Source organism: Saimiri boliviensis, chromosome 12, assembly GCF_048565385.1.
Source record: "Saimiri boliviensis isolate mSaiBol1 chromosome 12, mSaiBol1.pri, whole genome shotgun sequence".
Taxonomy (NCBI): Eukaryota; Metazoa; Chordata; class Mammalia; order Primates; family Cebidae; genus Saimiri; species Saimiri boliviensis.
This window is the reverse complement of record NC_133460.1, coordinates 87,854,989-87,881,835: the sequence shown is the minus strand read 5'-3', so window position 1 is coordinate 87,881,835 and position 26,847 is coordinate 87,854,989. Positions and strand designations below refer to the sequence as shown.

Below are 26,847 nucleotides of genomic sequence, written 5' to 3'. Positions count from 1 at the left end.
TGTCACCAGGCTGGAGTACAGTGGTGCAACCTCGGCTCACTGCAACCTCTGCCTCCTGGGTTCAGGCGATTCTTCCGCCTCAGTAGCTGGGACCACAGGCATGTGCCACCACGCCCCTCTAATTTTTTTGTATTTTTAGTAGAGATGGGGTTTCACCATGTTGGCCAGGATGATCTGGATCTCTTGACCTTGTGATAGGCCCGCCTCGGCCTCCCAAAGTGTTGGAATTACAGGCGTGAGCCACTGCGCCTGGCCACGTAATAAACTTTTTAATGCAATATTCCTCTTGTTTTTTGAGACAAAGTCCCATTACGTCCCCTAGGTTGGAGTGCAATGGTGCCATCTTGGCTCACTGCAACTTTCACCCGCTGGGCTCAAGTGATCCTCCCACTTCAGCCTTCTGAGTAACTTGGACTACAGGCTTGCACCACCACACTTGGCTAATGATGTATTTTGTAGAGCTGAGGTTTTGCCGTTTTACGTAGGCTGGTCCTGAACTCCTGGGCTGAAGCAATCTGCCTGCCTCAGCCTCCCAAAGTGCAGGGAGGATAGGTGTAAGCCACTGTTCCCTGGCTAGTTTATGTAATATTCTAAATGCTTTGTTATCATTTTCCACAATGTTCACAGTATCTTCACCAGGAGTAGATTCTATCTCAAGAAATCACTTTCTTTGCTTGTCCATAGAAAGCAACTCCTCATCTATTAAAGTTTTGTTGTTTTTTTTTTTGAGATGGAGTCTTGCTCTGTCACCCAGGCTGGAGTGCAGTGCCGCCATCTTTGCTCACTGCAATCTCCGCCTCCCAGGTTCAAGCGATTCTCCTGCCTCAGCTTCCTGAGTAGCTGGGATTACGGGCGTGTGCCACCATGTCCAGCTACTTTCTGTATTTTTAGTAGAGACGGGATTTCACCATGCCTGACTACTTTTTGTTTTGTTTTTTTTAGTAGAGACAGGGTTTCACCATGTTGTTCAGGCTGGTCATGAACTCCTGACCTCATGATCCGTCCTCCTTCCCCTCCCAAAGTGCTGGAATTACAGGCATGAGCCACTGCACCTGGCCTTTATCTATTCAAGTTTTATCATGAGATTATATCAATTAAATTACATCAGAATTGTTCCATTTCTAATTCTAGTTATCTATTTCCCCACATCTGCAGTAACTTCCTTCACTCAAGTCTTGAATCACTCAAAGTCATCCATGAGGGTTGGAATCAACTTCTCAGCCTCTGTTAATGTTGATATTTTGACCTTCTCCCATGGGTCACATGTTCTTTTTTTATTTTTATTTTTTGAGACAGCATCTCGTTCTGTCACCCAAGCTGGAATGTAGTGGTGTGATCTTGACTCCCTGCAACCTCTGCCTCTGCCTCATGGGTTGAAGCAATTCTCTCACCTCAGCCTCCTGAGTATCTGGGACTACCAGCATGTGCCACCATGTCCAGCTTATTTTTCTATTTTTTGTAGAGACAGGGTTGCCCAGGTTTGTCTTGAACTCCTGGGCTCAAGTGATCCACCTGCGTTGGCCTCCCAAAGTCCTGGGCTTATAGGCATGATATGGTTTGGATCTATGTTCCTACCCAAATGTGTCATGTTGAATTGTAATCCCCAATCTTGGAGTTGGGGCCTGACGAGAAATGATTGGGTCATGGAGTCAGATTTCCCCCTTTGGTCCTGTGCTTATAATAGAGTTCTCACGAGATCTGTTTTCTATTTTTTTTTGAAATGAAGTCTTGCCCTGTCACCCAGGCTGGAGTGCAATGGCGTGATCTCGCCTCACTGCAACCTTCACCTCCCAGGTTCAGATTTTCCTGCCTCAGCCTCCCGAGTAGCTGGGATTACAGGTGTGCACCACCATACCCGGCTAATTTTTTGTAACTTTATTAGAGATGGAGTTTCACCATGTTGGCCAGGCTTGTATCGAACTCCTAACCTCGTGATCTGCCCATCTCAGTCTCCCAAAGTGTTTTGTTTGTTTGTTTGTTTTTTGAGACAGAGTTTTGCTCTTGTTGTTTATGCTGGAGTACAGTGGAGTGATCTCAGCCCACAGCAACCTCCGCCTCCTGGGTTCAAGTGATTCTCCTGCCTCAGCCTCCTGAGTAGCTGGGATTACAAGCATGCACCACCATGCCCAGCTAATTTTGTATTTTTGGTAGAGATGGGGTTTGTCCATGTTGATCTGGCTGGTCTTGAACTCCTGACCTCAAGTGATCCGCCTGCCTAGGCCTCTCAAAGTGCTGGGATTACAGGTGTGAGCCACCACAACTAGCCCAAGATCTGGTTTTTTAAAAGTGTATACCACCTCCCCCAATCTCTTCCTCTTGCTCCAGCCATGTAAGACAAGCCCACTTCCCCTTTGCCTTCCATCATGATTTAAAGTTTCCTGAGGTCTCCCAGAAAGCTTCATGCTTCCTGTACAGCCTGTAGAATAGTGAGCCAATTAAACCTCTATTCTTTATAAATTACTCAGTCTCATGGATTGCCTGAGCTCAGGAGTTCGAGACGAGCCTGGGGAACACAGTGAAACCCCGTCTCTACTAAAATACAAAAAATTAGCTGGGCACGACAGCATACACCTGTAATCCCAGCTACTTGGGAAGCTGAGACAGGAGAATCGCTTGAACCCAGAAGGTGGAAGTTGCAGTGAGCTGAGACTGTGCTATTGCACTCCAGCCTGGGCGGTAGAGTGAGACTCTGTCTCCAAAAAAAAAAAAAAAAAAAAAAAAAAAATTACCCAGTCTCTTGTATTTCTTTATAGCAGGATAAGAACAGACTAATACAGAAATTTGGTACTGGGAGTGTGGCTATAAAAATACCTGAAAATGTGGGAGCAGGTTTAGAACTGGATAGAGGGGAAGAAGTTGGAACAGCTTCAAGGGCTCAAAAGAAGATAGGAAGATGAGAAAAAAGGTTGGAACTTCCTAGAAGCTGGTTAAATGGTTGTGACCAAAATACTGATAGTGATATGGACAATAAATTCTAGGCTGAGGAGGTCTCAGATGGAGATGAGAAACCTACTGGGAACTGGAACAAAGGTCACTTTTGTTATTTGTTAGCAAAGGGGCTGCAGGCATTGTGCTCCTGTCCTAGGGGGTCTGTGGAACTTTGAACTCGAGAGTGATGATTTAGGATATCTGGTGGAAGAAATGTCTCTGTAGCAAAGCATTCAAGATATGGCCTGGCTGCTTCTAACAGTCTATGTTCATGTGTGAGAGCAAAGAAATGACATAAAACTGGACCTTGTATTTAAAAGGGAAGCATAATGTAAAAGTGAAAAATTTGCAGCCTGGCCCATGTGGTAGAACAGAAAAACCCATTTTCAGGGGAGGAATTCAAGCCTGCTACACAAATTTGCATAAGTAAAGTGGAGACAAATGCTGATAGCCAAGATGATGGGAAAAAGCCCCTAAGGGATTTCAGAAAACTTTGTGGTAGCCCCTTTTATAATAGGTCATGGGGCTTAGGAGGGAAGAATGGTTTTGCGGACCAGGCCCAGGGCCCTGTCACCCTCTACAGCCTCAGGACACTGCTCCCTGCATCCCAGCCACTCCAGCTCCAGCTGTGACTAAAAGGGCACCAGATGCAGCTCCGCCACTGCTCCAGAGGGTGAAAGCTGTAAGCTTTGGCAGCTTCCATGTGGTGCTAAGCCTGCCAGTGCACAGAGTACAAGAGTTGAGGTTTGGGAGCCTCCACCCAGATTTCAGAGGATTCATGGAAAAGGCTTGATGTCCAGGCAGAAGCCTGCTGTAGAGGCAAAGCCCTCATGGAGAACCTCTGCTAGGGCAGTAGAGCCCCTATACAGAGTCCCCACTGGGGCACTGCCTAATGGAGCTGTGAGAAGAGGGCCACCATCCTTCAGACCCCAGAATGGTAAATCCATTGGCAGCTTGCACCCTGCAAAAAAAGAGAAAAGAGAAAATGGCAATATCGAAGAAACAAAAACAGTACATGAATTTGGCTTATCAAGATATGATCTGGCTGGGCGTGGTGGCTCACACCTGTAATCCCAGAACTTTGGGAGGCCAAGGTGGGTGGATCACGAGGTCAAGAGATTGAGACCATCCTGGTCAACATGGTGAAACCCCATCTCTACTAAAAATACAAAAAATTAGCTGGGCATGGTAGTGTGTGCCTGTAATCCCAGCTACTCAGGAGGCTGAGGCAGGAGAATTGCCTGAACCCAGGAGGCGGAGGTTGCGGTGAGCCGAGATCACGCCATTGCACTCCAGCCTGGGTAACAAGAGCGAAACTCTGTCTCAAAAAAAAAAGATATAATCTAAGTCTTTTTTTTTTTATCCTGCAGGTTTCCTGAACTAGGTTATATGGTTCAAATGCAAGTCTCCTGGAAAATTAATAGAATTAAACTAAGGGCTTTTTTCTGGATCACCACTACAGAAAGAGTAGTAATACACTGAACAGGGAGGCCTACATTTGTTTGACTCTCTACCAGGCGTTTCCCAAACTTTTTACACAGGGGGCCAGTTCACTGTCCCTCAGACCGTTGGAGGGCTGCCACATACTGTGCTCCTCTCACTGACCACCAATGAAAGAGGTGCCCCTTCCTGGAGTGTGGCGGGAGTCCGGATAAATGGTCTCGGGGACTGCATGCGGCCCATGGGCCGCAGTTTGGGGACGCCTGCTCTAGTCTGTGTCTCTTTCTAGCCTTTTGTCCTAATCCTTCGTGTATTAGTTTCCTACTGCTGCTGTAACAAATTATCATAGATTTAGTGGCTGAAAATAATACAAATGTATTATCTTACAATTCTGGAATTTAGAAGTCTGAAGTGGGCTTCAGTGAGCTGAAATCAGGGTGTCAGCAGCGCTGTGTTACTTCTGGAGACTCTGGGGAGGAATCAGTTTTCTTGTGTCTTCCAGCCTCCAGAGGCCTCCTGCATTCCTTGGCTTGCAGTCTCCTCTCGTCTTCCTAGCTTGCAATGGCAGGTCAGATCTTTCTCACATGCATTACTTGAACCCTTACTCTCCCCTTCCCACTTCCCCATTTAAGGATCCTTGGACCCATCTGGAAAATTCAGGCTCCTCTTTCTATTTAAGATCATCTAATTAGCATAGTGAATTCCATCTGCAAACTTAATTCTCTTTTGCTATGTAACTGCAACATAATCACAGGTTCTGGAGATTAGGCCATTATTCTGCTTACCATAACTGCTAAGGTTAGATGTAGATCCTAGTACTTTACCTATCGTTTTTCTTATAAGCATGGATGGCTAGATCTGACCAAAGAATTAACTGAAATGAACTGTTTTGCGTTTGGTGAAAGTAAACTCGGCTACTTGCCATTCAAATGAGAGATTTATTTACAGTTAACCCAAGATGACGCTTGTTACAACAGGAGTGCTGTAGGTGTCCGGTAAGGGAGGACACTTAATCATGGTGGGCTTTGAAAACTGAGCCTCAGGGACTGCACCCTATTCATGCCAGTGAAATACAGACATTGATGCCTACCATCTGACATCTGAATTGGAGCCACAAAAGGTGATAAAGAGACTGATACTCTGAAAGTGAGGTTAACAGAGGGATTTGTAATCCCTAATCCTGCAACAGTGAGTCAGTTTCTTTGGGTCAATTGTATAGTTTTTTGTAGTACTCAGAAGATTATTTTTCCAAGTGGCCCTTTAGGCTAGCAAACAAGGAAAAGACCCATGAAGTCCATGTTGCCTGGGCAGCAGGCAGCAAGGAGTGGCTCGGATTGGCTGCTACCATGGCAACATTGATTGCTGTCACAAGCAGGGATGAGGGAGACAGTTAACATTTGCAGACAACACAAGGACTACTTGCATCAGAATTACTTAGGAGTTTGTTTAAATTTTGAATTCCTAGGACACAAGGCCAGAGATTCACAATTGGTAAGATTGAGATAGGGTATGGAATCTGCCTTTTAGAAAGCTCCCCAGGCAGCTATGCCTGATGAAATTTGAGAACCAATGATTAAAAAAAAAAAGTACATCCCTTTTACAAATCCCTATATAAATCCATCTCACCAGAGCCATTTTCTTGCTTACAGAGGCCTTACAATCTTTAAAAGACACAGTAAATCTGCTGAACTAGGAATTTGTAATGACAAATGCCCAAGTTTTTTGAGTGCTAAATAGGTCTTTCTTTTTTTTTTTTTTGAGACGGAGTCTTGCTCTGTCACCTGAGCTGGAGTGTAGTGGCGCAATTTCGGTTCACCGCAACCTCCGCCTCCCAGGTTCAAGAGATTCTCCTGCCTCAGCCTCCCCAGTAGCTGGGATTACAGACACATACCACCACACCCAACTAATTTTTGTATTTTTAGTGGAGATGGGGTTTCATCATTTTAGTCAGGCTGGTCTTGAACTTCTGACCTCATGATCCACCTGCCTCGGCCTCCCAAAGTCCTGGAATCACAGGCGTAAGCCACCACGCCTGGCCGCTAAATAGGTCTTTCAAGATTTCAGCAAGAATGGAACTTTTTTCTTTCTTTCTTTCTTTTTTAATTGAGACAGTGTCTCACTCTGTCACTGAGGCAGGAGTGCGGTGGCTTAATTATGGCTCACTGTAGCCTTGATCTCCTGGGCTCAAGTGATCCTCTCCCTTTCAGCCTCCTGGGTAGCTGGGTAGCCATCACAGCCAGCTAACTTTAAAACATTTTTGTGTGTGTGTGGATATGTGGCTTACCTATGTTGCCCAAGCTGGTCTTGAACTTCTGGGCTCAAGCAATACTCCTGTCTTGGCCTCCCAAAGAGCTGGGTTTACAGGTATGAGCCCCAGTGCCCAGCCTGGAACTTTTTGCCTAAGTAACGTCTATTAATATCGCATAGAGCTGTCGTACCAAAATGTACTCTGAGACTCCCAAGGTAGAGTTCCCAAATTGGGAAATTCAGCTCAAGGTCACTGTGAAGGACTAGGGTGGGATCCAAGAAGGGGACAGCATGAACCAGGACTAGAGGGGATGGCTAAGGTGCAGGCCTAGGTTTTTGATACCACTGAGACAAACGATTCTCTCGCTTGCAAGAAGACTCAGGACATAAAGACCACCACCAAGAATATAGGCTTCCTGTCGTTTCTGAGAATCACTGCTGGCATGAGCCAGTCACTGGTGGTGAGTTAACCCTCATGGGGGTTAAGAACCAGTAGATTAGGCCTAGTGCAGTGTAATCCAGCACTTTGGGAGGCCAAGGTGGGCAGATCATTTGAGCTTAGCAGATAGGAGTTAGACACCATGCTGGCCAACATAGCAAAACCCCAACTCTACAAAACAATACCAAAATTAGCTGAGTGTGGTGGTGTATGCCTGTAGTCCCAGCTACTTGGGAGGCTGAGATGGGAGGATGGCTTGAGCCCAGGAGGCAGAAGTTGCAGTGAGTCAAGATTTTGCCACTGCACTCCAGCCTGGGCAACAGAGCCAGACCCTGTCTCAAAAAAAAAAAAAAGTTTAAGAACCGGTAGATTAGTGGATGTGTGACATCCAATGTGTTATTTTTCTATTTCTTTAGTACTGCTTGTAACTCGAGGCCTGGGCATATTCAGTTTTGCTAGTTGTAGTGGATACTCTTGACTGCCTTAGTATCCACTCTCTACCTGTTCCCCCCATGAAAACTTCCAGTTTTGCTCAGATATCCTCTCCATTCCCACCCCCAGGGACAATATCTAATTTGTTGGTATATGGCCCTTCCTTGGCAATGACTTTTAGTCTGAGGGATCTGTGTATGTCCTAATTCATTCCAATTAGGTTGAAAGAAAGAGTTGTTGCGGAGGAGTGTTGTCTGCTTTGTTGACATGAGGGAGGACACTTGGAGCCATCCTACACATTGTAAGATGAAGCAAACTTTCAGGGCGACAGGACAGAGGGAAAAAACATGGTCTTTTTTTTTTTTTTTTTGAGACAGTGTCATTCTGCCACCCAGGCTGGAGTACATTGGGCATGTTCTCCTCTCACTGCAGCCTCCACCTCCCAGTCTCAAGTCATCTTTCCATTTTAGCCTCCTGAGTAGCTGAGACTACAGGTTCACGTGACTATGCCCACCTAGTTTTTAAAATTTTTTGTAGAAACAGAGTTGCACCATGTTGCCCAGGCTGGTCTCGAACTCCTGAGTTCCAGCCATCTGCCCACCTCAGCCTCCCAAAATGTTGGGATTACAGGCATGAGCCACACTGCTCCTGGGTAAAACTTGGTCCTTTTTTTTTTTTTTTTGAGATGGAGTCTTGCTCTGTTGCCAGGCTGGAGTGCAGTGGCGCCATCTTGGCTCCCTGCAACCTCCGCCTCCTGGGTTCAAGTGATTCTTCTGCCTCAGCCTCTCAAGTAGCTGGGACTACAGGCATGTACTACCATGCCTGGCTAATTTTTGTATTTTTCGTAGAGATGGAGATGGGGTTTCACTATGTTGGCCAGGATGGTCTCCATCTCTTGACCTCGTGATCAGCCCGCCTCAGCCTCCCAAAGTGCTGGGATTACAGGAATGAGCCACCGCGCCTGGCCGAAACTTGGTCCTTAATGGCTGTGTTGGCTGGGCATGATGGCTCACGCCTGTAATCCAAGCACTTTGGAGGCCAAGGTGGGTGGATCACCTGAGGTCGGGAGTTTAAGACCAGCCTGACCAATATGGTAAAACACCATCTGTTTAAAAAAGAAAAAAAAAAATGGCAATGTTGATTACTGAATATTTACACCAGAGCGTACCATACCTCTGAACTTCCTTATCGTTTAAGCCATTTTAACCGGGTTTCCTGTTACTTGTGAACAAAAGTTTCCTAACATCTGTGGTCACCAGTTTGCCTTGCACTTTCTGGTTCATGCAATTATATGTAAGATGTAAAAAAGTAGCCGGGCGCGGTGGCTCAAGCCTGTAATCCCAGCACTTTGGGAGGCCGAGGCGGGTGGATCATGAGGTCAAGAGTTCGAGACCATCCTTGGTCAACATGATGAAACCCTGTCTCCACTAAAAATACAAAAAATTAGCTGGGCATGGTGGCACGTGCCTGTAATCCCAGCTACTCAGGAGGCTGAGGCAGGAGAATTGCCTGAACCCAGGAGGCGGAGGTTGCGGTGAGCCGAGATCGCGCCATTGCAATCCAGCCTGGGTAACAAGAGCGAAACTCCGTCTCAAAAAAAAAAAAAAAAAAAAAAAGATGTAAAAAAGTAAAAGCAGAGAGAAGACTATGGCTTGTGGGCTGAGAAAATCAACAGTATGTGGGCTAAAATGTGTTTATGTAAAAACTGTTGTGAGCAAACTTTGTCTTTTGAGTGGTCACGTTTTTCAGTTTCCACAAGTGTCCACGTCCAGAAAACAAACTCACTAAATTAGCTTTTATTTGCATTTCTTATCTCAAAAATAATTATATTTGTTTAGCTTCTTGTTAGCATAGAAAAGTGTTTACTGAGGTAGATGTGGACTACCAAGATGGGAAAATTAAATCAATTAGGAAATGTTCTCACTGACAAATAGTAGAAACTGACTTGTACATACTGAAAGAATTGGCTTTTCAAATAGATAAGTAAATGTACTTTCTCACTCTGACATAAGTTCAACTGAGGCTTTAGTTCTTTTTTTTTTTTTTTTTTGAGACGGAGTCTCACTTGCTCTGTTGCCCAGGCTAGAGTGCAGTGGCATGATCTCATGATCTCAGCTTACTACAACCTCTGTCTCTGGGTTCAAGTGAGTCTCCTGCCTCAGCCTCTTGAGTAACTGGGACAACAGGTGCATGCTACCACACCCAGCTAATTTTTGTATTTTTAGTAGAGTTGGGGCTTCACCATGTTGGCCAGGCTGGTCTTGAACTCCTGACCTTAAGTGATCCACCCACCTCAGCCTCCCAAAGTGCTGGATTACAGGCATAAGCCACCATGCCCAGACTGAGGCTTTAGTTCTAATACGTACTGCTAACCCCAAATGTGTGAAATGCTCAGGTGGGCTGAACTGCTCTGGAGGAAGGATATGGGTTCTAGTTGCACAGGGAAGGGTATTTCATTTTAAGTGCAGCAACTTACCACTTATTTAAATGGGTATTTAGAGGCTAATTGGAATGGTTGGTGATATTTTAGATCTACCTGGAAACAAATTGTACTAATGATTTGCTCAGGTTCCTGCTATAAGAGAAGGCTGTAGCTTCACAGTGTAGAGAGCTGGCTGAGTGCGGTGGCTCACAGCTATAATCCCAGTACTTTAAGAGTATGTGGTGGGTGGATTACTTGATGTCAGGAGTTTGAGACCAATCTGGCCAACATAGTGAAAACTCATCTCTACTAAAAAAAATTCGCCGGGTGTGGTACTGCGTGCCTGTGGTCCTAGCTACTTGGGAGGCTGAGGCAGGAGAATCACTTGAACCCAGGAGGCAGAGGTTGCAGTGAGCTGCTGAGATTGAGCCACTGCACTCCAGCCTGGGAGAGAGTGAGACTCCATCTCAAAAAAAAAAAAAAAAAAAAAAGAAAGAGAGACCTGGTTTGCTTCCTTCTTTTATTCAAATAATTTAATCCAATTTGCCGCACCATAAAAGGCATTAAAAGGCCGGGCGCGGTGGTTCATGCCTGTAATCCCAGCACTTTGGGAGGCCGAGGCGGGTGGATCACGAGGTCAAGAGATCGAGACCATCCTGGTCAACATGGTGAAACCCCGTCTCTACTAAAAATACAAAAATTAGCTGGGCATGGTGGCACATGCCTGTAGTCCCAGCTACTCAGGAGGCTGAGGCAGGAGAATTGCTTGAACCCAGGAGGCGGAGGTTGCGGTGAGCCGAGATAGTGTCATTGCACTCCAGCCTGGGTAAAAAGAGCGAAACTCTGTCTCAAAAAAAAAAAAAAAAAAAAAAGGCATTAAAATAAATTCTGCCCACAATCCCATCACACAGTAATTTAGTTACGAATTAATTTATTAAAAAATATATAGGGAATCCCCAATGTGTCAGAACCTGGGCTAAGGGCTGTCTTCCTCTCAGTGAACAAGACAGACTGTCCCTGCCCTCTTGGAGCTTACAGGTGGTACTGCAAAGGCAGATATTAAAAACATATCACACAAATATTTCTTTAATTGCAACGGTGATAAGGTAGAGAAGGGAAGGGAAGGTACCGGGCAGCATGAAAGAAAATGACAGGAGAGAATTTCAGGTAGATTGGGTGGGGGATTAGGGAAGTCCTCTGAGAAACATTTGGGTTAAGGCCTTCAGGATGATTATGAGTCAGGAAGGTGAAAAGAGCCTTTCTTTTTATTTTTTATTTTATTTTTATAAAAAAAGAATAGAGATGGGGTTTCACCATGTTGGCCAGGCTGGTCTTAAACTTCTGACTTCGTGATCCACCTGCCTCACCCTCCCAAAGTGCTGGGATTACAGGCGTACGCCACTGCACCTGGCCAAAAAGAGCCTTTCAGGCAGAGAAATGATACATTCAGGGACAAGGAAACTGGAGTGTTCTATGAACTGAAAAATGTAAATTTGGAAGAAGTCAGGTGAACATGGCGTAAACAGTGCTATTTGTGTATTTGATTCCTTTTTCAGAAAGTTACTTTTTTTTTTTACTGTGGTAAAATATACATAACATAAAATAGGCCGTTTTAACCATTTTCAAATATACTGTTCAGTGATGTTGATTACATTCACGATGTGGTGCAACCCTCACCACTGTCTATGTCCAAAATGTTTTCATCACCCCTAACAGAAAGTCTATAACCATTAAGCAATAATTCTCCATTCCTTTCTTCCCTGAATGCCTGGTGACTGTGAATCTGCTTTCTACCTCTATGAATTTGTCTATTTTAGCTATTCCATATAAGTGGAATCATATCATATTTGTCCTTTTGTGTCTGACTTATTTCTCTTAGCATAATGGTTTCTTTTTTTCTTTTTTGAGATGGAGTCTCTCTCTGTCCCCCAGGAGTGCAGTGGTGCAATCTCGGCTAACTGCAACCTTTGACTCCCGGCTTGAAGTAGTCCTTCCACCTCAGCCTCCCAAGTAGCTGGGATTAAAAGCATGCACCTCCAGGCCTAGCTAATTTCGTATTTTTAGTAGAGATAAGGTTTCACCATATTGGCCAGGCTGGTCACAGACTTCTGACCTCAAGTGATCCACCTGCCTCTGCCTACCAAAGTGCTGGAATTAAAGGTGTGAACCACCACGCCTGGCTGCATAATGTTTTCAACGTTCATCCAAGTTGTAGCACGTTATCAAAACTTCTTTCCTTTATTTATTTCTGAGATCACTCTATGTATGTATGTATGTATTTTTGAGACAGAGTCTTGCTTTGTCACCCAGGCAGGAGTGTAGTGGCATGACCTCAGCTCACTGCCACCTCTGCCTCCTGAGTTTAAGCCATTCTTGTGCCTCAGCCTCCCTAGTAGCTGGGATTACAGTGTGTGCCCAGCTAATTTTTGTATTTGTAGTAGAGATAGGTTTTGCCATATTGGCTAGGCTTGTCTCAAACTCCTGGCCTCAAGTGATCCACCTGCCTCAGCCTCCCAAAGTACTGTGATTACAGGCATGAGTCGCTATGCCCAGCCAAAACTTCATTCCTCTCTTTTTTTTTGGAGATTGAGTTTCACTCTTTCAACCAGGCTGGAGTGGAGTGCAGTGATGAAATCTTGGCTCACGGCAACCTCCACCTTCTGGTTTCAAGAGATTCTCCTGCCTCAGCCTCCAAGTAGCTGGGATTACAGGCACACGCCACCATGCCCGGGTAATTTTTGTATTTTTAGTAGATACAGGGTTTCACCATGTTGGCCAGGCTGGTCTGGAACTCCTGACCTCGTGATCCACCCATCTTGGCTTCCCAAAGTGCTAGGATTACAGGTGTGAGCCTCGAACCCTACCCAACTTCATTCTTCTTCATGGCCGAATAAGATTGCATTGTATGTATATATTATGTCTTGTTTATCCATTCATGTGTTGATGGACACTTTGGCTATTGTGAAGATGCTGATAAGAATATTTGTGTACAAGTATCTTTTTGAATCCCTATTTTTAATTATTTTGGGTATCTACCTAGCAGCAGAATTGCTGGGTCATTTGTTTAATATTTTTGAGGAATGACCAACAATGCATGAGTGTTCAAATTTCTCCATATCCTTCCCTCCCACACTTGTTATTTTCCATTAAAAAATTATATCCACGGGTATGAAGTGTATGTATTTGATTCTGACTCTCCTATATCCTTGAGAATCCATCTCTCCTGAAACTCTGAAGATCTCTGGGGTCACTAATCTGGCATGAGGCTTACAAGGACCTACCTTCAGTTTTTACCCAAGTGTCTGATTTCCTTAACAGATATTTGGCAAACTCTGGAACGAGGTGTGAGCTGGGGATCAATTTGAATCTCTGGTGTCTACCATCTGGTAGATGTTCAACAAATAAAATGATTGGGATAAAGGTTGCAGATCTTGTCTTCTCTCACATGAGAAACACCCAGTGGAAGTTTCCAACAGGCAGTTGAGAGATTTTTGCTTGATTCAAACTAATTAATTTTCATGACTATGTGAGGCAGTTAGTTGTTGGTTACATTTAAACTGCAAATCTGATCCCTGCCACTCTGCTTGACGCCCTTCAGTTACTCTTCATTGCATTTAAGGTTGGGGCTCTTATTCATTAACATGGTCTGCAGTGCCCTGACAGGTCTGATCTTGCCTCCCTCCATGACTTTTTTTTTTTTTTAATTGCCTTCCCCACTTTTTTTTTTTTTTTTTTAATGGAGTCTCACTCTGTAGCCCAGGCTGGAGTGCAGTGATGAGATCTCAGATCACTGCAACCTCTGCCTCCCGGGTCCCAGTTCAAGCAATTCCCCCTTCTCAGCCTCCCAAGTAGCTGGGATTACAGGCAAGAGCCACCATGCCCAGCTAATTTTTTGTATATTTTAGTACAGATGGGGTTTCAACTTGTTGGCCAGTCTGATTTTGAACTCCTGACCTCGTGATCCGCCCGCCTTGGCCTCCCAAAGTGCTGGGATTACAGGCGTGAACCACCGCGCCCGGCAGGACCATTTTTTTTAAAGGAGTTCATTCTTGTTGCCCATGCTGTAGTGCAATGGCGCAATCTCAGCTCACTGCAACCTCCACCTCCTGGGTTCAAGCGATTCTCCTGTCTCAGCCACCTGAGTAACTAGCATTACAGGCATGTGCCACCACACCCGGCTAATTTTTGTATTTTTATTAGAGACGGGGTTTCTCCATTTTGGTCAGGCTGGTCTCAAACTCCTGACTTCATGATCTGCCTGCCTCAGCCTCCCAAAGTGCTGGAATTACAGGCGTGAGCCACTGCACCAGCCTATTTTTGCCACTTTCTCCCTTTCTCTTTAGGCTTCTGATTATTCCTCAGATGCGCAAGGCTAATATCAGCTGCTCCCTCTTTCACCCTTCCAAACAAGTTATCCCTCTCTCCCTTCCTCCTTTCTTTTCCTTCCTTCCTTCCTTCCCTCCCTCCCTTCCTTCTTTTCCTTCCTTTCTTCTTTCAGGGTGTTGCTCTGTCACTCAGGCGGCACTGCAGTGGCTCGATCATAGCTCACTGAAACCTCAAACTCCTGGGCCCAAGTGATCCTCCTGCCTCAGCCTCCAAAGTAGCTAGGACTATAGGTGTGTGCTACCATGCCTGGCTAATTTAAAAGGCTTTTTTTTTTTTTTTTTTTTTTTTTTTTTTGTAGAGATGGCATCTTGCTATGTTGTCCAGGCTGGTCTTAAACTCCTAGGCTCAAGCGATCCTCCTGTCTCAGCCTCCCGAAGTGCTGGGATTGCAGGTGTGAGTGACTGCACCCGGCCCTCCTCTCACTTTCACCTGAATCCTACTCATTCTTCAGGTCTCAGCCAAGATGTCATTTCAAGGGAACGGTTTGTTGACCCTCACCCCATCCCAACTCTAGACTCTATTTTGTTCTGCCTCATGGCATCTTTTACTTTTCTTGCATAGCACTTAACAAAATTGTAGTAAAGTGATTTTTTTGTTTACTTAGAGTTCATCTTCCAAGTAGTCAGTAGTCTCCATGAGGGCAGAAACTCATGTCTGTATCTGTTAGTGTTAGGCACATAGTAGGCACTCAATGCATAGTTTTGAGGAAAGCTTCTACCAAGAAGCAGAAAAACTGATGAGTGATGAATGCTGCTTATATTCTGGGTGACTCAGAGTTTCTGGTATTCTGGGGAAAAGAGTGTAGATCAGATTGGATGGGACAGCCACGTGGGTGCCTGGGCAGGAAGTTGATGAGAGGCCATCCAAGGCCACAGTGGGGTGGCCTCTTTTGCCAAGCAGTACCCAGGCTCCTCAGCTAATGTCAGGTTAGAGACCTCAGGCAAGCTCTTTATGTTTCCTCAGGCTCCCAGCCCTCTGTTAGAAGGTTGTTTCATAACTTGGCCTGGGTTGTCTTACCCTTGAAAGTCACAAGGCCAAATTGTTCTATCCTTTTGCATTTGAAAGAATGAAGTTTTTGTTACAAAAGCAATACATGATTACAATTATCTTTCAAACCATTAAAACTAAAGCTAATACTCCCTTCGAGCATTCTCTCGATGGATTAATGGTCCCTTATTGCTATCTTAGAGACAACATCTGATATATTTTGGGCATGTAGCTTTATAGATCTGTTTTAAAAATCTTTCATAAACCTAATGTATGATAATAGGGAATAATGGTATTATTTATGTATGTTCTGTTTTAGCTTTTTATTTTGAAATAATTTTAGATTTACGGAAGAGTTACAAAGATAGTATAGAAAGTTTCAACATAGCCTTCACCCAGCTTCTCTTAATGTTAACAATTTACATAACCCTGTTTCAAAACTAAGAAATTAACATTGGTACAATACTAATAACGAAACTATAGACCTTATTCCAGTTTCACCAGTTTTTTCACTAGTGTCCTTTTTGTGTTCCGGGATACCACACTGCATTTAGTTGTCAGATCTCTTTAGTGTCCTATCTGTGAATAGGACAGTCTCTGACAGTTTCTGTCTTTCCTTGACTTTCGTGACCTTGACACTTTAGAAGATTACAGGTCAAGTATTTTGTAGAATATTCCCTCAATTTGGGTTTATTTGATGTTTTTCATGATTAACTGAAGTTTTGGATCAGTGAATAATTTTTTTTTTTTTTTTTTTTGAGACGGAGTTTCGCTCATTACCCAGGCTGGAGTGCAATGGCGCGTTCTCATCTTACCGCAACCTCCGCCTCCTGGGTTCAAGCAATTCTCCTGCCTCAGCCTCCTGAGTAGCTGGGATTACAGGCACGCGCCACCATGCCCAGCTAATTTTTTTTTTTGTATTTTTAGTAGAGACGGGGTTTCACCATGTTGACCAGGATGGTCTTGATCTCTTGACTTCGTGATCCACCCGCCTCGGCCTCCCAAAGTGCTGGGATTACAGGCTTGAGCCACCGCGCCCGGCCCAGTGAATAATTTTTAAAGTATCAATACTATCTATTTAGATATATATATTATATATATATAATCCTGCAACTTGCTATTTTCATTCAAAATACGACTTTGAGATATACCCATGTTGATACATGCAGATCAAGATCACTTCTTTTATTTATTATTGTTATTTTTTTGAGACAGGGTCTTGCTCTGTCACCCAGGCTTGAGTGCAGTGGCACGATCACAGCTCACTGCAACCTTGACCTCCTGGGCTCGAGTGATCCTCCCACCTCAGCCTCCTGAGTAGCAGCTGCAACTACATGGTGGAGCCACCATGCCCAGCTGACTTTTTTTGTTATTTGTTTTATTTTAAGATGGGATTTCACTGTGTTGGCCAGGCCGGTCTTCAACTCCTGACCTCAGGTGATCCACACACCTTGGCCTCCCAATGTGCTAGGATTACAGGTATGAGCCACCACGCCTGGCTGGCTGACTTTTTTTAAAAACTTTTTGTAGGCCGGGCGCGGTGGCTCACGCCTGTAATCCCAGCACTTTGGGAGGCCGAGGCGGGTGGATCACGAGGTCAAGAGATCGAGACCATCCTGGTCAACATGGTGAAACCCTGTCTCTACTAAAAATGCAAAAAATTAGCTGGGCATGGTGGCGCGTGCCTGTAATGCCAGCTACTCAGGAAGCTGAGGAGGGAGAATTGCCTGAACCCAGGAGGCGGAGGTTGCGGTGAGCCCAGATTGTGCCATTGCACTCCAGCCTGGGTAACAAGAGCGAAACTCCGTCTCAAAAAAAAAAAAAAAAAAAAACTTTTTGTAGAGATGAGGTCTCACTATGTAGCCTATGCTTCATTTAAATTATCTATAGAATTTTATTATATAAGCATTCTACATTTTAGTTAGCTATTTCCCTGTTGGTGGGCATTTAGGTGATTCTAAATTTTCCTTTCCTTTCTTTTTTTTTTTCAAAACAGAGTTTCATTCCATCACCAGACTGGAGTGCAGTGGTGTGATCTTGGCTCACCACAACCTCTGCCTCCTGGGTTCAAGCAATTCTTGTGCCACAAGCAATTCTCTCATGTAGCTGGGATTACAGGCATGCATTAGTAAGCCTGGCTAATTTTTTTTTTTTTTTTTTTTTTTTTGGTAGAGACAGTGTTTCTCCATGTTGTCCAGGTTGGTCTTGAACTTGTGAGTTCAAAGCAATCTACCCTCCTCAGCCTCCCAAAGTGCTGGGATTACAGTGAGCCACTGCCCCTGGCAGACCCCAGTGATTATCCTTGCACATATCTCCATATACACATGGAGTCATGGGTGGTAACTAGGAGTGGCAGTGGTGAGACAGACGTCACAGATGTTGTCCAGTTGCCCTCTGAAGTGGCTGGGCCAGTTTACATTCTTTGATATTATGAAGCTTGAAAATTGATACCAGTCTCAGTTTTATTTCCATTTTTCTGATTACTAGTAAGTTTGGGCATCTTTTTGCATGTTTATTGGCAGTTTGTATTTCCTTTTCTGTGAACTGCCTACTTATATTTTTGCCCATTTTTCTTTATTATTATTTTCTATTATTATTTATAGCTATTATCTACTGGAAGAATGCCCATATTTCTAATGGATTATTCATCCTTTTTCTTTTCAAGATGTTTTTCTCTGTTGCCCAGGCTGGAGTGCAGTGGCCCAATCTTAGCTCACTGTAATCTCTGCCTCCTGGGTTCAAGTGATTCTCCTGCCTCAGCCTCCTGAGTAGCTGGAATTACAGGCATGCACTACCATGCCCAGCTAGTTTTTGTATTTTTAGTAGAGATGGGGTTTCACCATACTGGTCAGGCTGGTCTTGAACTCTTGACCTTGTGATCTGCCTGCCTCGGTCTCTCAAAGTGCTGACATTAACATATTCATTCTTTTTCTTATTGATTTGTTAGACATACCCTTGTCTTTTGTATGTTGCAAATAGTTTTCACTTTATTCTGTTTATCTTTTAACTTTGTTTTCAATTTGTTTCAAGTTATTCCATCTCTCTGATTTTTTAAGTTCTTTTTTCTGATTTATTTTTCAAAACAAAGTTATTGATTATAAAAATAATACAAACACTAAGAAATTAATACAAAAGTACAAAGAAACCACTCCATCTTATCACTGAGAGAAAACAACATAACCAATTACTTATTTCTCTCTAGTCTTCTTTTTTTTTGTTTGTTTTTTTGAGATGGAGTTTCACTCTTGTTACCGAGGCTGGAGTGCAATGGCGCGATCTCGGCTCACTGCAACCTCTGCCTCCTGCATTCAGGCAATTCTCCTGCCTCAGCCTCCTGAGTAGCTGGGATTACAGGCACGCGCCACCATGCCCAGCTAATTTTTTGTATTTTTAGTAGAGATGGGGTTTCACCATGTTGACCAGGATGGTCTCGATCTCTTGACCTCGTGATCCACCCGCCTCGGCCTCCCAAAGTGCTGGGATTACAGGCTTGAGCCACCGCACCCGGCCCTTCTCTCTAGTCTTTTGTGTGCAATTTTTTTTTCACAGTTGTGATCACATTCATTTGTGTGTGTCAGTATATTTGTTTTTCTCTCAGTACCCCGGTCTTTAGACAAAAAACCCTGGCCATTTTTCTTTTCTTTGCTTTTTTTGAGATGGAGTCTCCCTCTTTTGCCCAAGCTGGAGTGCAGTGGCATGATCTTGGCTCACTGCAACCTCTGCCTCCTGGCTTCAAGCAATTCTCCTGCCTCAGCCTCCCAAGTAGCTGGGTCTACAGGCATGCACCACCATACCCAGCTAATTTTTGTATTTTTAGTAGAGATGGGGTTTCACTATGTTGGTCAGGCTGGTCTTGAACTCCTGACCTCAAATGATCCACCCACCTCAGCTTCCCAAAGTGCTGAGCCACCAGTTCCCACCACCCTGGCGTTTTTTCAAATGTACTTGGTTTAATGATTGTGTCACACCAGCCTCGAAACCCTATTTCTCTTTTCCATATATCCTGAGAAATCTAGGTGAGAGGCCCAAGGCCTATCCTCAGCTGACCTGAAGCAAAGTTGACTAAAAAGCTAAGAAGGGGTAGAAATGCTCCAGTGGAGCACTTATTAAAAAGACGTGGAGGTTTTGGTTGACTCCAAGCCCAATATAAGTCAACAGTATGGACGCCAAGAACTTTATTGCAGGAGTGCCAAGCACTAGGCTCCCCAAAGAAGGAAGCTATAGTCCTGCTTTGCTCTGATGATACCACAAACATTTGGTTCAGGCGTGGGTGACACGTTCTAAAGAAATCACAGTGAACTCAACCATTTGCATGAGAGGGGTAAAGACCCTTATAACCAGGGCAGAGGAGGAACAATGGAAGGAATGAGAGACACTGATGTGGAATAAGACGACCTTGGGCAGAGGTGGTAAAAGTAAAGTACCTGAAAAGTCAAAGGTCCAAGAGAGATGAGATGTTTGCTCTCTGCGGCTCCAAGGCATCGAATTTGGGCCCTGAGAGTGGCAGTTTAGACACATTGTCTCGCTGGTAAAAGTGGCCTGGAAGGAATTCAGTGCTCTGGAAATAGTGGGCTGCTTCCGAGGAGTCTTGCTGCTGAGTTGCTGGTGGTGGGGTGAACACTTGTTGAGTGCTTACTGCGTGCTGGGACCCTGCCGAGGGCCTCACCTGCGTGGCGTGATTTCATCCTGCCAACACGCTTTGATGTGGGCACTGCTGTTTCCTAGCCTGGTGTTACAGATGTGGGCACAGGGTATAGGAGGGCAAGTACCTTCCCTGAGGTTACAGTAAGTGGTGGTACTGGGACTCGAACTCCTAAAAAACTTCAAAGCCGGTGCTTCTAGCCATCAAGGGGATTCGAGGGTGCCATGGGGGTGTGGACCCATGAGGGGCTTTGAGGTCCACTAGACTTGAACATTCTGTGCCTGGGAAAAAGGATGCCCTCTCCTCCCAAGGGAAAGCCTGGTCGGAATGAGATGCTGTGGAGAGGGTAGCCCGGAACCCGGCTGAGGGGCGCAGGCAGAACGCCAAGGGCGGAGACCTAAAGGCGATGGAAGGGTTGTCAACGTGCGTCGCCGCCAGAAGGTGAAAGCCGGCGTTCCGTTGTTTGAAGAGCTCCAGACGCGCGGGAGGGACAGACGCAGCGCGGTCAGGGAGCGTCGGCGTCGCCCAGCTCTGCGGCGGAGCTGAGGGAAGGAACAGCGCGCCCGTCCCTGGCCAGGCGCGCGCAGGGGGCGGCACAGGGCGGCGCCGGGCGGCGGCGGCGGGGAGGGCGTACGCTGGAGCGGCTGCGGCAGTTGCGCGCTGGGATTGTTGCTGTGCGCCTGGGCCGGTGAGTGCGGCGGGACCGGCGGGCGGGTGGGGAAGGAGCTGGCGAGCGGGGAGCGAGGTGAGGAGGTGCGCGGCCGAGCGCGCGACCCCAGGGCAGCGGCCGCCGCCTGCCTCCGCCCCCGGCCCCCAGGCACCGCGGCCCCCAGGCCCCTCTCCTTAGGCCGAGACTCTGCCCGCGCGCCCGCGGACGCCACACGCCTCCCCGCTCCCTGGGTGCGGTCCCCGCCCCGTGGCAGCCCCTTCCTCCGCGCCGCGGCGACGCCTCCGGCTCACGTCACGCTCGCGCCATTGTTTCCCAGCGGCTGGCTCTCCGGGACCCCGCCTCAGCCTGCAAGCGCGGCGGTTCGCCGGGTTCCGCCCGGCATCCCGTTTCCTCACGCGGGTGGTGCCCCTTTCCTCAGTCCTGCTCTCGTTCTCCAGCCCATTCCTGGCCGTCCCCGGCCACCCCTGAGGCCGTGCCTTCGCCCCTTGTCATGGCCTTCTCGCCCCCTGCGCGCCCGCCGTCGCCCCCGGAGAAGCCGGCGGGCCTCTGTGGCGGGGCGCCAGGTTGACAGCGTTTTAGCAGGACCACGAGAAACGGCCAGCTCGCTTGCCACACGCCCGTGTGCAGCACTTCCTGGAAAGGCCACAGCGAATTGCAAGCCGCCACAAAAAACATCCGGACGGCTGCGGTCAGGGGGCTCGGCCGTTCCGTGGCGGCCTAGTCCTTTCCTTTTTTCGGGGTTCCTGAAACCGGAGAGGGCGAGATGCCGATCTGAGGCCTGAACCCTGCGTTGTAAGAAGAACGTTTTGGGGGTTTGACTCCGGCAGGCTGCAGCTTCTGAAAGCAGTAGGTAGACACCGCTGTCAGGGTCGACGTCTTCCTGGGCTTGCAGCTTTAGGGCCCTGATGTCTGACGGGGGCAGTGCCCCGAAATGACTAGTCAACCGTGACAGGGGGGTGTGTGCGCGCGCGCGGCCGGGGGCGGACGGGCTCTTCGGGATTGAGCTGAACTTGCTTCCCACTGTCTGTAGACTGTTCATTTTCCCACTTAAAGCAACGCATGCAAACAGCTGACTGGAATGTGAAAGGGAGAGTATTGAAACTGTGTCATTTATCACGAACACGTAATGTTACTGCGTACAGGAGGCTTTAGGTTTTCAAAATATGTACCATGTCGCTTTTCAACAACGGTTGGAATTTATCCAGATGAAGACATACAGGCCTAAAAGTGTTCAGTTTGAAAAGTGAAAAAAGAAAAGAAAAGAAGAGATGTGAGCTGAGAGTGAAAAAGGAACAAAAATGGTTAAGTTCAAGATAACATATCTGGTTAGTCATTAGAAACTCCACATGCAGGGTTGATACTAGCATACACAGACTTTATTTCTGAAGTGCATTTTCATTGCAGTATAAACCACTACATTTCAGCAGTCTAGGTAGCTGTATTACTCTCATTGACCCAGAATTAAGGTTTTAGGATTTAGTAACCAACAACTGTAAAATAAACGGGGCTGAAAGAGATGTTCTGCAAGATTGTTTTCAGTTCTAAGGTTTGATGCCATTGTGTGAAAATTTACAATCAGCTACAAGTTTCCGGAAGTTTGTAATTGTAAGAAGATTTATATAGATAGTATTCCCTTTTAGTATCTGCTAGCCTTAACCGGAAGACATCACGTCTTCCTAAGGAAAGCCAGCTTACAATAGAATGTTAGGCAGAGAGGTGCTCATTAATCTGTCTCCAGGCCATTTCTGCAGTTTTATGGGGAAAGGGAGGGATACATAAAACACGTTGGTTTTGTTTGTTTGTTTGATACGGAGTTTCGCTCTTGTTACCCAGGCTGGAGTGCAATGGCTCAATCTCGGCTCACCGCAACCTCCGCCTCCTGGGTTCAGGCAATTCTTCTGCCTCAGCCTCCTGAGTATCTGGGATTATAGGCTTGTAATATCTGTTTGGAAAGAGAAGACTGAAATCTGCTGCCTGAAATTTAATGGCTTAAAAGAAAAAAAATCAGTAAGCTTGTTGAGTATCAGCATGTTTTCATTACAGATGCCCAGTGGAACATACATTTTTATAGGTTCCTTGGTTTAATGGAGTTTCCTTTTTTTTTTCTTCATTTTTATTTTGGAGACAGAGTCTCACTCTGTTGCCCATGCTGGAGTGCAGTGGCATGATCTTGGCTCACCAAAACCTGGGTTCAAGCAGTTCTCCTGCCTTAGCCTCCTGAATAGCTGGGATTACAGGAGTGTGCCACCACACCCAGCTAATTTTCATATTTTTAGTAGAGGCAGGGTTTCACCGTGTTGGTCAGGCTGGTCTTGAACTCCTTTTTTTTTTTTTTTTTTTTTTTTAATGGACCACAAGTTTCTTTGTGTGTGTGTGTGTGTGTGTGTGTGTGTGTGTGTATTAAGCATTATTATTATTTTTTTTTTGAGAAAGAAAAAAATAATAAAAAGAATAAAGAAGAGGAAGAAAGAGAAAGAGGAAGAGGGAGAGAGAATGGGGGTATTGCTTTATTGCCCGGGGTAGAATGCAGTCTAAATATGGGTATACCTGTAATTGTCCTTAATAATGGAGACATAAAATAAAATGAGGGAAGAGAATAACAAACAAGGAGCCAACCAACATTTCGTTTAAACTTCTAAGTTGATATGATGTGGTACTGATAAGAGTGTATATTTTGGATATTTAAAGTGGAGAGTTCTATAAATGTTAATTACGTTTACTTGTTCCAGATCTGAGTTCAAGTCCTGGATATCGTTGTTAATTTTCTGTCTCATTGATCTGTCTAATATTAATGTTGAAGTCTCCGACTATTGTTGTGTGGGAGTCTAAGTCTCTTTATTAGTCTTATATGTCTGCGTATCCCTGTATTGGGTGCGTACATATTTAGGATCTTTAGCTCTTCTTGTTGTTGCATTGATCCTTTTATCATTATATAATGTCCTTCTTTGCTTCTTTTGATCTTTGTTGCTTTAACAACTATTTTATCAGAGGCAAAAATTGTAACTTCTGCTTTTTATTTATATATTTTAGCTCTCTGTTTGGTTGGTAAATCTTTCTCCATCCCTTATTTTGAGTCTTTGTGTATCCTTGAATGTGAGATGGGCCTGGATGCAGCATACTGATGGGTTTTAGTTTTTTATCTAAATTGTCTGTCTGTCTTTGGATTGGGGGATTTAGTCAATTTAAATTTAGAATTAACAATGATATATGTGAGTTTAATACTGCCATTTAATATTAGCTGGCTATTTTGCCCATTAGTTGATGTAAATTCTTCATTATATTGATACTCTTTTTGGTATTTTTTAGAAAGGCTGATACTGTTTATTCCTTTCTATGTGTAGTGGTTCTTTCAGAAGCTCTTGTAAAGCAGGCCTGGTGGTGATGAAATCTCTGAGTGCTTGCTTGTTCACAAAAAACTTTACTTTTCCTTCACTTATGAAGCTTAGCTTGGCTGGATGTGAAATTCTGGGTTGAAAGTTCTTTTCTTTAAGGATGTTGCATATTGGTCCCCACTCTCTTCTGGCTTGTAGGGTTTCTGCTGAGAGATCTGCTGCAAGTCTGATAGGCTTCCCTTTATGGGTAACCTGACTTTTCTCTTTGGCTGCCCTTAGTATTTTCTCCTTCATTTCAACCCGGGTAAATCTGACGATTATGTGCCTTGGAGTTGCTCTTCTTGAGGAATATCTTTGTGGTGTTCTCTGTATTACCTGGAGTTGAATATTATCTTGCCTTACTAGGTTGGGAAAATTTTCCTGAATAATACCCTGAAGCGTATTTTCCAGCTTGGATTCATTCTCTTCGTCACATTCAGGTACACCTATCAAGCGTAGATTAGGTCTTTTCACATAGTCCCATATTTCTTGGAGACTTTGCTCGTTCCTTTTTATCCTTTTTTCTCTAATCTTGTCTTCTTGTTTTATTTCATTGAGTTGGTCTTCGGCCTCTGATATCCTTTCTTCTGCTTGATCAATTCGGCTGTTAAAACTTGTGCATACTTCACGTAGTTCTCGTATTGTGTTTTTCAGTTCCATCAATTCACTTATTTTCCTCTCTAAATTTTGTATTCTTGTTGACATTTCGTCAAACCTTTTTTCAAAGTTCTTAGTTTCTTTAGATTGTGTTAGCACAAGTTCTTTTAATTCACAGGAGTTTCTTATTATCCACGTTTTGAAGCCTGCTTCTGTAATTGGAACACACTCGTTCTCCATCAAGCCTTGTTTCGTTGCTGATGAGGAACTGTGATCTCCCTGAGGGAGAGGCGTTCTGATCTTGGGTATTCTCAGCCTTTTTTGGCTTTTTTCTTCCCTTCGTTGTAGATTTATCCATGTGGTCTTTATAATTACCGTCTTTGTAATTGGGTTTCCGAGTGGACGTCCAACTTATTGATTCTCAGCGCCGAAATCTGAGCAACCCACTGTGCCGACTAAATCAGTGGCGTTAAGATTCATGGTGCTTTTCTGACTCTGCACCAAGAACCAACGCTCCAAAGCGCCGGCAAAACCGCCTCACCGGTCACAAGAGTCGCGCTGGGGACCCCTGGGGCTCCTCCGCTGGGAATCTTCTGGTGCGTGCGCAACAAGAATTCATGTGAAGGTGTGGGGTCCTCTCCTTCTTTGCGTTTTCACTGGGAGCTACAATCCCGAGCTGCTAGTGATCAGCCACCTTGGATCTCTTGGTCTTGAACTCCTGGCCTCATGATCTACCTGCCTTGACCTCCCAAAGTGTAAGGAGTTTCTTTAATGTTTTAATTTAGGTTTGTCTTAAAATACAGTGAAATAGCTGGGCGCGGTGGCTCACGCCTGTAATCCCAGCACTTTGGGAGGCCGAGGCGGGTGGATCACGAGGTCGAGAGATCGAGACTGTCCTGGTCAACATGGTGAAACCCCGTCTCTACTAAAAATACAAAAAATTAGCTGGGCATGGTGGCTTGTGCCTGTGATCCCAGCTACTCCGGAGGCTGAGGCAGGAGAATTGCCTGAACCCAGGAGGCAGAGGTTGCGGTGAGCCAAGATTGCGCCATTGCACTCCAGCCTGGGTAACAAGAGTGAAACTCTGTCTCAAAAAAAAAAAAAAAAAAATACAGTGAAATATTTCAAACATACAGAAAATAACAGTGATCATTTGATATGTCTACTATCCACATTCTTCATAATAGCAATTAAAATTAAGACTGTGATAATTTTTTTAACCTTTTTTTTTTTTTCTTTTTACTGTTTACCACATTAATTTTGTGGCTCTCCTTCCCCCTCACCTATGAGATGGAGTTTTGCTTTTGTTGCCCAGGCTTGAGTGCAGTGGTACGATCTCCGCTTACTATATAACCTCCACCTCCTGGATTCCTGCCTCAGCCTCCTGAGTAGCTGGGATTACAGGCATGTGCTGCCACACCTGATTAATTTTTGTATTTTTAGTAGAGATGGGATTTCACCATGTTGGCCAGGCTGGTCTCAAACTGCTGACCTTAGGTGATCTGCCCGCCTTGGCCTCCCAAAGTGCTGGGATTGTAGGCGTGAGCCACAGCGCCTGGCTCAGTTTTCTTTTTTTTTTTTTCCCCAGGCTGGAGTGCAGTGGTGCTGTCTCGGTTCACTGCAACCTCTGCCTCCTGGGTTCAAGCAATTCTCCTGCCTCAGCCTCCTGAGTAGCTGGGACTACAAGTACTTGCCACCACGCCCAGCTAATTTTTGTATTTGGGGGTTTCACCATGTTGGCCAAGATGGTCTCAATCTCTTGACCTTGTTATCCACCCGCCTTGGCCTCCCAAAGTGCTGGGATTACAAGCATGAGCCACCTCACTCAGCCTGACTCTTCTTTATAAAACACTGCAGATAAAGTTGAAGCTGACATGAATCCTTTCTGATCCTATTGCCTTGTCTTTCCCTCCTTGCTCTCCTCCCACCGTCAATTAAGTAATTATTATTCCCATTACATTTTTATACTTTTATTAATCTTTAGGTATCCATGAAAGTGCACATAACTTTTTGTTCAATAAACATGATTCTGTAACATGCTTTTTTGTTCAACATTGCTTTTGATATATATCCATGTTAATGTTTATTTATTCATTTTCATTGCTATATTCCATCATATGAATAAACTGTGGTTTATTTATGGATATTTAGTTATTTCTGACTCTTTGCTGTTGTTAGCCACCCTGTAATAGGCATTCATGGAGGTGTTTACTTCTGAGAGAGAATTCTAAGGCTAGGAAGTTCTTAGGTTGTAGGAGATGAGCATCTTTTTTTTTTTTTCTTAGT

The 26,847-nt window shown here is 45.0% G+C and overlaps 1 protein-coding gene across 4 annotated transcripts in view; it reads left to right on the top strand.

The window, feature by feature from the left end:
* Positions 1-26,847, top strand: part of NT5C2 (5'-nucleotidase, cytosolic II) — a 177,423-nt gene that overhangs the window by 44,927 nt on the left and 105,649 nt on the right. Inside the window, exon 1 of one of the 4 annotated variants that reach the window (XM_039465015.2) lies at positions 20,534-20,611. The exons of 1 other annotated variant lie outside the window; for it this stretch is intronic. The gene's annotated coding sequence lies outside the window, so the exon portion shown is untranslated. Of the gene's footprint in view, positions 1-20,533; positions 20,612-20,902; positions 21,440-26,847 lie in introns of those variants that run through there. 2 more of the 4 variants (XM_039465016.2, XM_074382804.1) reach the window with 2 other exon arrangements.